The 13,919-nt window shown below is 40.2% G+C and overlaps 1 pseudogene; it reads right to left on the bottom strand.

The window, feature by feature from the left end:
- Positions 1-249: 249 nt before the first annotated feature.
- Positions 250-2,617, bottom strand: Pdcd7-ps1 (programmed cell death 7, pseudogene 1; annotated as a pseudogene).
- Between the last annotated feature and the right edge of the window lie 11,302 nt (positions 2,618-13,919).

Below are 13,919 nucleotides of genomic sequence, written 5' to 3'. Positions count from 1 at the left end.
GCCAAGTGTGCTGCCTGTCCTCACCCAGCAGCATACAACAGACCTGGAGCAAATGAGCAGGCCACAATGAACCAAGCCCCCAAAACTGAGGCAGATTTTAGTGAGCCAGGGCCACGGCCCATGCTAATAACCTCAGTTCATCTAGGCCCTTTCTGGAAGAATCTTATGAATCTCCTGGCTCCTGAGGTACCCCTGCCCAGGGCAGAGAACAAAAGAGGCAGGCTTTCCAGCTACAACAATGTTGCATAGAGTTTAAGCTGTGCAGAAGACTACAGCTGAGATGACAGCATCTCCAATATCTAGAGGGGCAGTGCTTGCCCGCTGGACCACACTCCTGGAGGACTTAATGCAGCTGTATGAGAGTTGCCCAGATGTCATTTCTGGGGAGCTGAGAAAGGACCCATCCTTGGGGAATGGAATTGCCTTTAGGATGATAAGACAGCACCAGGTACTGATCCCAGTCATGCCTTATCTGAATGAGCACAGGCAAGGAATGCTCAGCCTGAGGTAATATCGACTTCCAGAACGGCTGCAAGAGGTGAGCGAGTGGGAACTCATCTGGATTCCGGAATAACTTGGACTCGATTTCACGTTTCCGAAGTAGAAGTTTCTCTTTCTCTTTTCTCTGTTTCTTTTCCAGTTTTCTTCTCCTTTCTTCCTCCTGTTCTGCTTCTAGCATAACTCGGAGGGCTCTCTCTTCGGCTTCATACAGTTCAGAGCGCTTTTTAATGAGCTTTCTCAGCCACTGAAGATGGTGCTCAAAGTCTCATCTGATGCAGGAGGACAGACTCCTTTCCTTGCTGCAGCTTCTTTTCTCAGTTTTCTCAATTTCTCCAACGCGCGCGGAATGTCCACCATTCTTTTGGTGTCTGATTCCTTTTTCCTTACTTCAGCTAAGACCCCATCAGCAGCTGCTTTGAGTTCCTGTTCCTGCTTCCTTTCCTCCACTTCCTGCACGCACTTCATCCTCCAGTGGTCAATCTCCTGCTCTAGTTCCAGGGCCTGCGCGGCCATTGCCTCTGCTCAACCTCACTTTCCAGGGCCCTCTCTCAAAGATGCAGCCAGAAGGGGAGGCTGGGGGGGGGGGGTGGGATCTATGCAATTTACAAGAGAGTAAACGGACAGGATGAGTGTTGGCCATGCATAAGTCCTTGATTGCATATGTAAAGAGCAGTTAGGGCAAAAGGAAGCATTTGTACTATGGAGATAGTGCACTTGCCCTGTGCCTCAGGCTGGGATTCCATAAATAAAGAGGGCTGAAGCAGGAGGATGATACTTGAACTATCCATGGATCTTCCCAGAACTTTAAAAACTGATTCCTTAGATTTGCAATATTCATAGGGTGTAGAATTTTAGCTTTTGAGAGTTAATAGTCTACAGTCATATATTACCATTCTTTGATGTTGTACATAAATGAAAAGCGATCTTTTACTTAGTGGAAGATTTTTATCTTAATTTCTAAAGGGAACTATTAGTAGATGTGCAAGGCTTTTGGTGTTTTGTTTTGGTTTTTTTGTTTTGTTTTGTTTTTTATGTGGTGAAGATATCTTTTGGTGCTAAGATCAAACCCAGAACCTTGCATATGCTAGGCAAACCCTTTACAACTGAAGCTCTGTCTTCAGTTCTAATATTCTCTTATAAAATCTTTTGAAAGCAAATCTATATGCATTATATAGGTGCAGTGTTATATGTAGTCATGACAATTTAATGTAGTGTTTCTAGCATTGATAGCCAAGAGCATAAAAAGCCCAGTGATGGCAGAAGTCAGGTCCCAGAGCATGAGCTCACCTCAGACTGAGAAGGGACCCTGGCTTACATGAAAATCTCTGTTGGAATTTTCAAGGATGATGATACAAGGTATACAAAATTCCACCACACAAACATCCCCCAAGCTATTCTTAGATTATCAGAGTGAAGAGCAGGAATTAAAGGAATAATTGAACATAATTCAATTTTAAAGTGTACCTTACTGGTTGTTTCTCAAAATCATTTCTGAACCAGTAATTGCCAGTATGTGCCATGTGTTTGTACATCTATATGATAGAATTGTGTCACTCCAAGTACATGTCAGTGTATTCAGAAGAGTATGGAGTGGGGAAATATTCTGAAAGTGATAAGCATGACATCTTTTTAGAAAGTGGTTCTGATATTTGTGCAGGAGAAGTTTACATGATTTGGGGTTGGGAAACTGCTAATGGAAGAGTATGATTTATCACAAAAATATAGGTATCTTATTGCAGTAATGTATCATGTCATCCATTTCCTAGAAGAAAATCAATCACACATAAAATACTGACCCCTTCTGGTTTTCTTTTCTTACTACTTGACAAGTAAAATTGAATTTAAGAACTCATTGAAAGAGGAAGCTTAGATTATTGGGTAATGTTTTGAAAATTTGTATAAATCATCCAGGTAACAAGTCTTAAAAACTGGTACACTGACAGCAAGAATTGTGTTTTAAAAGAAGCAATAAAAAATCACTAACGTTTATTCTCTGATGCCCTTTAGCTGGGCGGTGGGACTCCTCGGGACTCGTCATGACTTGGGAGTACAGGTCTTTATCATTTATCAACAGGGTAACCAAAAGTGCCCGTCCAGAATCTGGAAGAATAATCATAGTCGTAGGCAGTATGGTTACATCAGTGTGGGAGGATTCTTTCACTGTTCCTGTTATGAGTTCCTATTCATCCACTTTGTATGTTGTCAACACATGCTTGGTCATACATGTTTAGAACAGAAAACGGAAGCAGAGTATTCTGCCAATAACAGTAACTCTGAGTTTCTCCTGTCTTCTGTTTTTTTCCTCCTCCTTTCTCTTTTAATTTTTAAAGTTAGAGACCAGAGGTTCTGAGGTTGATCATCTATGATTTGGCAAAGTGAACTTTGTTTTCCTTTTTGGACCTGCGTGCTAAGGTTCAGGCTCAGGAAGATATACCTTCTCGGTTCCTGCACTGCTCCTGATCCCTACACCCACATGCCCAGCCCTTACATTTGCCCTTTTTACTGGAAGCTATCAGAATTCCATAGTAAATGGAATTATAGAAAGTTCAGGATCCGTATCCTTATGTTGCTCTTATGTTTCACTCACAAATGACAACTTTCTGTGGACTTTGTTACTTAAAGTGTCTGTAGTGCTATTAAATGCAATCTTAGTACGGACTTTATCAGTATTTATTAATTTATCAAGTATTTATTAAATATCTACATTGTATGGCACATTTGTAAACAGTAAAACATGTACTTCTAATGTCATGAGGGAAACGATGGAAAATGTAATAAAGATTGTACTAGAGAAAATAGCTAGAGAACAGATAAGGCAAGTAAAGTAGTCCCACACACATACAAATGTGTGTGCACTTGTACACACACACACACACACGCACACACACACACACACACACACACACATGCATGTGCAAATAAGTATAATTTTAAAAAGAAAAATGGGGCTGTACCAGTGTTTACTATTAGTTTATTCTTTTCCCCCTTGGCTTGCGTTGTGCCCCACATGTACGGGGCAGATAATAAGGCTTTGGGTTGTAAGATAGAACTGAGGTTATCAGGCTTGATGGCAATACCTTTGCCTAGAGAGCAATCTTACTGACCTAATGCTTGATTTATTCTTTGCCAAACTGTTTGTTCTACTCAGACTGCATACAGTTTTTTCTATTGTTAAGGATTAAACCCAGGACCTTGCACATCCCAGGCAAGTGTTCAACTACTGGCCCTTACCCTGAGCCTCTACTTATTTAAGTTAACTGCACCTTTGCCTCATATTTAGTTTAAAAGTTGTATTATGTAACTGAAAATAACTCATTATTAAGAAACTCCTGAAGTAATCTTTTTCAGTAATGTGATTTCATTTTATAAAAATATTTTGTTAATTCATTCAGAATTTCATGCATTATATTTTGAGCATATTCAATCCCAGTTCTCTCTCTTATCTTCTCCCAGACACACCCCCACCTCCTTCCTTCTAAGAACTTCATGCCTCCTTTCTTAATTAGTAACATTCTGACTTCAGTTGGTGCTGCCCATTTACTTCTGAGGCCATCCACTGTAGCTTGGTTGACCTACCAGGAGCCATAACCTTAAGTAAAAGCTATCACTCTGCAGAAGCCATCAGGAGTCCATAGCTCCTTATTTAGGGGTCGGGATTCATGAATCCCTTCCTATACCACAATAGAATGTTAACTAGCTTGATTTGTGTGCAATTTCCTGCAAGCACCCACACTTTGTTTTGTGTTTGGTTTTTGGGTTATTGTATTGTTTTATGAGTGACAGGATTTCTCAGTCTGGAACTTGATGTCCTAGAACTTGTCCTATAGACCAGGCTGGCCTAGAACTCAAGTATCTGCCTGCCTCTGCCTCCTGAGTTCTGGGATTAAAGGAATGTGCCGCCAGGCAGCAAGAGCTTGTTGTTGTGCATTCAAGAGTGCAGTGGTCATATCAGGACCAGAAGGTATAGTTTAGCGCTGGTCCTTCCCAAACTCTGGCTCTTACACTGTTGTGCATCTCTTCCTCCATGATGACCCCTGAGCCTTGGGAGAGCACATGTATTCATGGTTGAGCACTGTCTAGCACTTACGTACTTACTCTGTGGCCTTTGACCAGTCAGTTTCCGCATTCCCCATTCACTGGTGATGTCTGAGAGACACGCCAGTACATGGATATAGAAAAGGAAAGTTAGAGGCAGCAGATGCTGACAAGGATGGTTGCAAATAGGAGACCTTTGTTTACTTTTGGTGGGAGTAGAAATGAGTGCAGTTACTGTGGAAATCAGTGCAGTGTGTTCTCAGAAATGAGAAATTGGTCTACCACGTGGCCTAATTATAACTCTTTTGGGCATATCTAATGGACTCTGTTTCTTACTATAGGACTTAAACGCATCCATGCTCACAGCTGCTCTATTCACAATAACTAGTACATGCCTACATATCTATCAATTGATGAATGGATAATAAAAATGTATAAATACAGTGCAATTTTAATTAGCTATAAGGAAAAGCAGGGTTGGGGGATTTAGCTCAGTGGTAGAGCGCTTGCCTAGAAAGCACAAGGCCCTGGGTTCGGTCCCCAGCTCCGGAAAAAAAAAAAGAAAAGAAAAGCAAAATTATGAAATTTGGAAATAAATGGATAGATCTGGAAATATTATACAGAGATAATCTAGACCCAGAAAGATAAATGTCATGTTTTCATTAATATTAGATATTATTATCTAACCTTTGTTAGATTAATTTAACTATGCTTAATTTGGAGTACCTGTTAAACAGAGGAAAACTGAAAAAGATGATATTGATGGGGAACAGAAAAAAATCTTGTTTGTCACAGAGCCATGCTACCATGGCTTTCACATGGGTGCTGGGGATCAAACTCTGGTCTTTATGCATATATGGCAAGCATCTCTAATTTCCACAAAGATTTTCCAAGTAGAATAGTAACTATGTAGCTCACCTTAATTTATGAAGCTCGTAAGGTACTATTCGTATCAACAGTTATGTTTAAGTTATGTTTCCATAGTGACTTGAACACAGATTTGAACTTGAAGTCCTGACTCAGCTTTCTGTTTACCTGGGAGTGCTGGTCTGAACTGTCAGTATATGCTTGCCTCTTTCTGAGCATTCTTCTACTTCACTCCAGCTCTGGCTCTTGTATCCCCCTTCCATTTGATTTTTAGACAGGGCCTTCTGAGTTGCCTAAGCAAGCCTTCTGAACACAACTGACCATTCTACCTGTGCTTCTCACGGGGCTGGAGAAGTGGCTCAGTGGTTCAGAGCATCGACTGCTCTTCCAGAGGTCCTGAGTTCCCAGCAAGTACACAGTGGCTCACAACCATCTGTAATGGGATCCGATGCCCTCTTCTAGTGTGTCTGAAGACAGCTACAGTGTACTTATAACATAAAAGAGTAAATTGAAGAAAGAAGCGTTGTCATAACTATGCTGTACTGTGCCAGGCTTTGAGTATTCTCAAGTGTAACTTGGTGTGCCATATTCTTCTTGAAAGATCTCTTTACTAGGAACACCTTTCTCTACCTGAGGGATGTGAGCAGATTAGTGCGCCCTGCTGATCACAGCTCCCTGAAATGCTTCTTCTGTCAGAGTCAGGCTTGGCACTTGACCCTATTCCACCCTTCACTATGGATACCTGACTTTTCCATGCTGTTGACCTAAATGGGTTCACTAAGATTCCATCACTAAAGTTTGCAGGCTTTTAATTATCTTATAATCTGGCCACTGCAGGAGTCAAATGACTTCTTTCTTTAAGAGGAGATCAAAGTTTTTCTCTAAAGAATTATTCAGGTCAATGTGACTCTCTGTTCTGTAAAGACATAGGGATTTCTACAGCATCGATTCAGGGAATGTCTTTAAAGACAGTGTTCTACATATTGGTTCAGGGAATATCTGTAAAGACAGGAATTCTGCATCACTGTGTGAGGGTATATCTATAAAGACATTGGGTTCTACAGCACTGATTCAGGAAACATTATATAAAGACAGGGTACTACAGTATTGTTTTAGAAAGTCTTAAACGAGTATGTAAGATGACCTTGAAAGCTCCTTAATCTGTGTAAATATTTCTGCCCGGATGGAAGCATATCCTGGGACTCAGAAGACCATTTCTTATTTGAAAAATAAATTTGGAAAAAATAGTAATTCAAAATCATTGCTAAACAGTTCTGTTAACCAACATGTTTTATCATGAATCCATTTGTTCTGATGGTTTTCTTTTTTTAGAATGTTATACATGTTTAAGAAATGCATTGATCAAATCTATACCTTTGTCTCCTCTGCCGAACTCCTTCCAGAAAAACAGATGCACACACAGAGACCTTCCCAGAAAAACTGTACTCACACACTCAAACACACACAATTAACTTTCTCAGATATACCCTATAGTCATACACACACACACACACAAACACACACACACAAACACACACACCCTCCCAGAAAAACTGCACAGTCACACACTCCAATACACACACAATTAAAATCTCAGATATACCCTGCATTTACTCTCTCTCTCTCTCTCTCTCTCTCTCTTAATTTGCATACTTTTTTTGAATTTGCCTTTTTTGAGCACATGAGATTTCATTTGGTAGATCAAAGACCCTATCTTGGAGTTAGGCAGATATAATGGTGTCCTGCCACATTTAGATAATTTAGGCAGCGTAATCTTACATTTATTATATTTAGTCTTAAACAGAGAAGTTTTAATACTTACCCCTTCCCCCATACACATATTAATGAAGTAATTAGCTTTGCAAGAGATACACAAAATGAGATCTTCAAGTGGAAATTGTTAAGAAGTGTGCGAAAGCGTGTCCTTTGTGATCTGCTTCAGGAATAGCTGATGCCATTGCTCTGTTCTACTAGCACTGTGTAAGAAATATCCCTTCTTCAAGGTAAAAAATTCCTGCCAGAAGAGAGATGGGAATTATCTGTGTTTTCGTTTCTTATACTAACAAAAGTCTGACCAGTGGGCATGGTGCTTTTGAAAATAGCAAGCTTGGTCATGTTTCTTTCTCTTTCATAATAAACAGTTTCCTATGTAGAAATTGGATGAGTTACTATGAGCACAGGGAAGGGTACCCTCAAGACTTGTAAAATAATACTTTTAAAACTGATGATAGCACTGGATAGCTATCAACCTAGAAATCTCTGTGCTCTGATGTTTACAGTACCTAAACTTAATTTCAAGTCTGCATTTATTTGACAGATTGCACATGAGCCCCAACTTTTCACCTTAATGCTTCTGTGGTAGCAGCGTATAATCACACAGGGGCATTCGACTTGCTTTCTTGCCTAGATGCTATTTTCAGGCGGCAGCAGTAAACTGGTAGACAGGGAATGGGGGTGATGAGAAACAGGCAGTAGGGAAGGAAAAACCTGAGAGCCTGTGCAAAAGGACAAAAGCAGGAAGACTGGAAAGGAAAACTAGAGGCAAAGTGTATACAGACCCAGGCTAGAAAGGGAAAAATAAAGGAAAGAGCTCCTCCCCCAGTCCCAGGGTAAAACAGAGATGGGTGCAGATGAATTAGACACTTGGGCTGGAGGAATGAAAGGCACAAAACAGAGATTTAAAAGGGCTCATGAGAATCAGTTCTATAGTTTGACAGTTTTTCAAATTATAGAATAGTGATTAAATTGATTCTGTTATTCCATCAACTTAGGTATAGTCCTTGAAAATGAATTTTTTTTTATTGACTTGAGTATTTCTTATATACATTTCGAGTGTTATTCCCTTTCCAGGTATCCGGGAAAACATCCCCCTAATCCCTCCCCTCCCCTCCTTTATGGGTGTTCCCCTCCCTATCCTCCCCCCATTGCCGGCCTCCCCCCAACAATCTAGTTCACTGGGGTTCAGTCTTAGCAGGACCCAGGGCTTCCCCTTCAACTGGTGCTCTTACTAGGATATTCATTGCTACCTATGAGGTCAGAGTCCACGGTCAGTCCATGTATAGTCTTTAGGTAGTGGCTTAGTCCCTGGAAGCTCTGGTTGCTTGGCATTGTTGTACATATGGGGTCTCGAGCCCCTTCAAGTTCTTCCAGTTCTTTCTCTGATTCCTTCAACGGGGGTCCTATTCTCAGTTCAGTGGTTTGCTGCTGGCATTCGCCTCTTTGTTTGCTGTATTCTGGCTGTGTCTCTCAGGAGAGATCTACATCCGGCTCCTGTCAGCCTGCACTTCTTTGCTTCATCCATCTTGTCTAATTGGATGGCTGTATATGTATGGGCCACATGTGGGGCAGGCTCTGAATGAGTGTTCCTTCTGTGTCTGTTTTAATCTTTGCCTCTCTATTCCCTGCCAAGGGTATTCTTGTTCCCCTTTTAAAGAAGGAGTGAAGCATTCACATTTTGATCATCCGTCTTGAGTTTCATTTGTTCTAGGCATCTAGGGTAATTCAAGCATTTGGGCTAATAGCCACTTATCAATGAGTGCATACCATGTGTGTTTTTCTGTGATTGGGTTACCTCACTCAGGATGATATTTTCCAGTTCCAACCATTTGCCTAGGAATTTCATAAAGCCGTTGTTTTTGATAGCTGAGTAATATTCCATTGTGTAGATGTACCACATTTTCTGTATCCATTCCTCTGTTGAAGGGCATCTGGGTTCTTTCCACCTTCTGGCTATTATAAATAAGGCTGCTATGAACATAGTGGAGCACGTGTCTTTGTTATATGTTGGGGCATCTTTTGGGTACATGCCCAAGAGAGGTATAGCTGGATCCTCAGGCAGTTCAATGTCCAATTTTCTGAGGAACCTCCAGACTGATTTCCAGAATGGTTGTACCAGTCTGCAATCCCACCAACAATGGAGGAGTGTTCCTCTTTCTCCGCATTCTCGCCAGCATCTGCTGTCACCTGAGTTTTTGATCTTAGCCATTCTCACTGGTGTGAGGTGAAATCTCAGGGTTGTTTTGATTTGCATTTCCCTTATGACTAAAGATGTTGAACACTTCTTTAGGTGTTTCTCAGCCATTCGGCATTCCTCAGCTGTGAATTCTTTGTTTAGCTCTGAACCCCATTTTTAATAGGGTTATTTGTCTCCCTGCGGTCTAACTTCTTGAGTTCTTTGTATATTTTGGATATAAGGCCTCTATCTGTTGTAGGATTGGTAAAGATCTTTTCCCAATCTGTTGGTTGCCGTTTTGTCCTAACCACAGTGTCCTTTGCCTTACAGAAGCTTTGCAGTTTTATGAGATCCCATTTGTCGATTCTTGATCTTAGAGCATAAGCCATTGGTGTTTTGTTCAGGAAATTTTTTCGAGTGCCCATGTGTTCCAGATGCTTCCCTAGTTTTTCTTCTATTAGTTTGAGTGTATCTGGTTTGATGTGGAGGTCCTTGATCCACTTGGACTTAAGCTTTGTACAGGGTGATAAGCATGGATCGATCTGCATTCTTCTACATGTTGACCTCCAGTTGAACCAGCACCATTTGCTGAAAATGCTATCTTTTTTCCATTGGATGGTTTTGGCTCCTTTGTCAAAAATCAAGTGCCCATAGGTGTGTAGGTTCATTTCTGGGTCTTCAATTCTGTTCCATTGGTCTATCTGTCTGTCTCTGTACCAATACCATGCAGTTTTTATCACTATTGCTCTGTAATATTGCTTGAGTTCAGGGATAGTGATTCCCCCTGAAGTCCTTTTATTGTTGAGGATAGTTTTAGCTATCCTGGGTTTTTTGTTATTCCAGATGAATTTGCAAATTGTTCTGTCTAACTCTTTAAAGAATTGGATTGGTATTTTGATGGTGATTGCATTGAATCTGTAGATCGCTTTTGGTAAAATGGCCATTTTTACTATATTAATCCTGCCAATCCATGAGCATGGGAGATCTTTCCATCTTCTGAGGTCTTCTTCAATTTCTTTCTTCAGAGTCTTGAAGTTCTTATTGTACAGATCTTTTACTTGCTTGGTTAAAGTCACACCGAGGTACTTTATATTATTTGGGTCTATTATGAAGGGTGTCGTTTCCCTAATTTCTTTCTCAGCTTGTTTCTCTTTTGTGTAGAGGAAGGCTACTGATTTATTTGAGTTAATTTTATACCCAGCCACTTTGCTGAAGTTGTTTATCAGCTTTAGTAGTTCTCTGGTGGAACTTTTGGGATCACTTAAATATGCTATCATATCATCTGCAGATAGTGATATTTTGACTTCTTCTTTTCCGATCTGTATCCCCTTGACCTCCTTTTGTTGTCTGATTGCTCTGGCTAGAACTTCAAGAACTATATTGAATAAGTAGGGAGAGAGTGGGCAGCCTTGTCTAGTCCCTGATTTTAGTGGGATTGCTTCAATTTCTCTCCATTTAGTTTAATGTTAGCAACTGGTTTGCTGTATATGGCTTTTACTATGTTTAGGTATGGGCCTTGAATTCCAATTCTTTCCAGGACTTTTATCATGAAGGGGTGTTGAATTTTGTCAAATGCTTCTTGAAAATGAATTTATTTTCTCCCTTTCAAACCAAATTTCCCTCTCCACCATTTTTAAATATATTCTCTTAGATATCTCTTTTCTTTTTTTCTTTTTTAAAAAAGATTATATATATTTAGTATATATATTTAGTATATATGTATATATTTTTAGTATATATACACTGTAGCTGTCTTCAGACACATCAGAAGAGGACATCAGGTCTCATTACACATGGTTGTGAGGCACCATGTGGTTGCTGGGATTTGAACTCTGGAACTCTGGAAGAGCAGTCAGTGTTCTTAACTGCTGAGTCTCCAGCCCCAGATGTCTCTTTTCTAAATAAAAAAACAAGACCTAAGATAATTGGTATTGAGTAATTTATTGTATTTTCGGTACCACAGATCTCATTTTTAAAGCAATAATTTTTTTAAATGGGGTCCAGTTACTTAAAAGAAGTTACCAAGTAGAGACTGGAGGGATTTCTCAGTAGGTAGGAATGAGCCCTGCTCTTGAAGAGGACTAGAGTTTGATTCTTCACACCCATGGCAAATGGCTTACAACTCCTGATAACTCTAGCTACAAAGGATCTACTGCTCTCCCCAGGCCTCCACAGGTCCTGCTCATACCTATGCAAATCCACAGAAAGTCAACCACTTAAACACATGATTAAAAGTAAATCTTTCAGAACAGCCACAATACCACTTTACCAGGAATGAGGCCACGTTGCTTTAAGTAGTCCGCCCCACCCCTTACTGGTTGTATTACTTACTGTGGGGCTCAACATTTTTCAGTTCGTATAAATTGTTAGAAAAACCTTTTTTTTTCTCCAGGTGAAGCTTCTGGACTTTCTTAGAGGCTGCTTGAGCTGTGTTTTACTCTGACTTTTATGAATGGTTTACTGAAATTAAATTCATTCTTATGGTTGATGTTGAATATTTTCCTCATGGTCTCCCTCTTACAATTCATTCATATTGGGTTATATTTTAAAATTACAAGCTAAGTTTAGTGGCTTGCATGGAATCTATACCAGCCTGAATACCAAGGTAGACATAGTTTTTTAAAACAAGATGCTGTCTTGTAATAAAAGCAAAACAAATGCATGGGCACATGCAGAATGATTATAACATGAGCGGAAGCACTGTTAATTAAGGTCTTATTGTACCATGATCACACAGGATCACTCCTCTGAGCTCGGCACAAAATGGAAGATTCCCTTTACCAGCAGGGCCTCCTGTTCTTGTCTGGGGAACACTACCCAGCCCCATACCCTGATCTACTATCCAATAATTATCCTAATATTGGTCTATTGAGTGATTCTGAACATTGAAGATCAGAAAAGGGTATATGTTGTTTTACTCTATAAAAATATCATTCATTGTACACTTGGGTTAATGTGTTAAAATTAAGTTTCTCTTTCTGTTAGTTCAATTTCATGAGAGGAGTACTACTGAATGAATTTTCCTGGAATGAATGAGATGGGAGCAGCAACTTTCTCTATCCCAGCTTTGCATGGCAGATCTTCCATTTTTCTCACCCGTCAGCCATTTGTCCTAGAGACCTCCCTCTCCTTGCAGCCTAAAGAGGCTTGCTCCAAAGTTCACACACTGCTCTTTCTCTGAGGCTTCCAGCTCTTTCCTGCTCCATGCTGTATTTACTCTGTTATGGATTCTAGTTCTCCTCCTTGACTTATCTCTTCTGTTTGTTAGAGGAAAAAATTTAGAGGCATCAGAGAGTTTCTGTATTCTTTTTGGATATTTTTGAAGTAAATTTAAAATATCTCCCATAATTAAGACATCTACTTTTAAAAGTAACCAACTTAACAATATGTTGTCACTCTGTCTCCATAAACCCTTTTGGTCTATTTAAAAAAAAGTACTATTAACAGCCACTAAAATTTGTATGCTGTAAACAATGTTAACAGTGTTATAGCAATGATTTTAATTGTCTCAACATTTGTACCTGATAGTTCTAAATGTTTAGAGCAGTCTTAATACCTATGGGTTTTTATTGAAATACGGTAGAAACAATACTGTTTCACTATACGTTTGTAATTTTGCGGTGGGAATTCTTGAACAAGCCTAGCAATGGCTCCCATGTTTTTACAGTAAAGCCTAACTCAGTTTGTATCATCATTGCTCCTTTTTGTTGTTGGTTTGTTTTGTTTTGTTTGTTTATTTGTTTTGGTCAAATGACCTAAGAATAATCTGAATTATAGACACATTTCAAAGGAATGAATTGTGAAACTAGACCAGGTCAGGCATTTGGAGTGACCATTTCAGAGGCTCACTGCTACAGGTGAAGCCCTCCAACTCCCTTGAAGTTAAATGAGGCAACATGTGAGTAGGACCAACAACTCAACAAGGGGGGGGAGGAAACTGATCTTTTGAAGTCTGGTCTGGAGGCAAGGATGGCGGGGGAGGGGGTCAATAATTTGCATGATGAGTCTAAGATTTTCAGGTGAGGAAAGCTTCATTTTCACATTGATGGATTCTTTGAAGAAGAGCGTTTATGTTTCTTGGGAGAACACTGGTGTGTGACTTACCAAAGAGCTGTATTACTTACCAATTTCAGCTGTGTGAATTCATAGGGCATTTAGCACAGTAAGAGGCCCACTCAGGACATAACCTCTGTGGAGGGTGATGGCAATGGTCTTCACAGCTGCATATTACAGCTTCAGTCTGCTGTTAGTAGAGGGAATAAAATGTTACCTGGGGCTCCTATGAGCTCTGATAGCAGAACCAGAGCAAAGCATGACTCAGAAGGACACTGAGGGCACTTTAGTTGCTCACTTATGAGACCAGAAGGGTCAGCTACACTATGTGTGGTCCAAAGAGAAAGGGGAGCATGGGCTGCCCCTGCACTGGGAGAGAAGGTTCTAGCTAGAGATCACAGCAAGAGCTTGCAGCATTTCAAAATCAAGAGGTGGGGATAAGATAGAGTTTTTGAGTCCCTGAGCGTCCTGACACTCAGATGCTGAACTGGTCTTAAGGTCTGCAGCCGGC

The sequence above is a fragment of the Rattus norvegicus genome, chromosome 11 (genome assembly GCF_036323735.1).
Source record: "Rattus norvegicus strain BN/NHsdMcwi chromosome 11, GRCr8, whole genome shotgun sequence".
Classification (NCBI taxonomy): Eukaryota; Metazoa; Chordata; class Mammalia; order Rodentia; family Muridae; genus Rattus; species Rattus norvegicus.
This window is presented reverse-complemented; position numbering and strand designations above follow the sequence as displayed.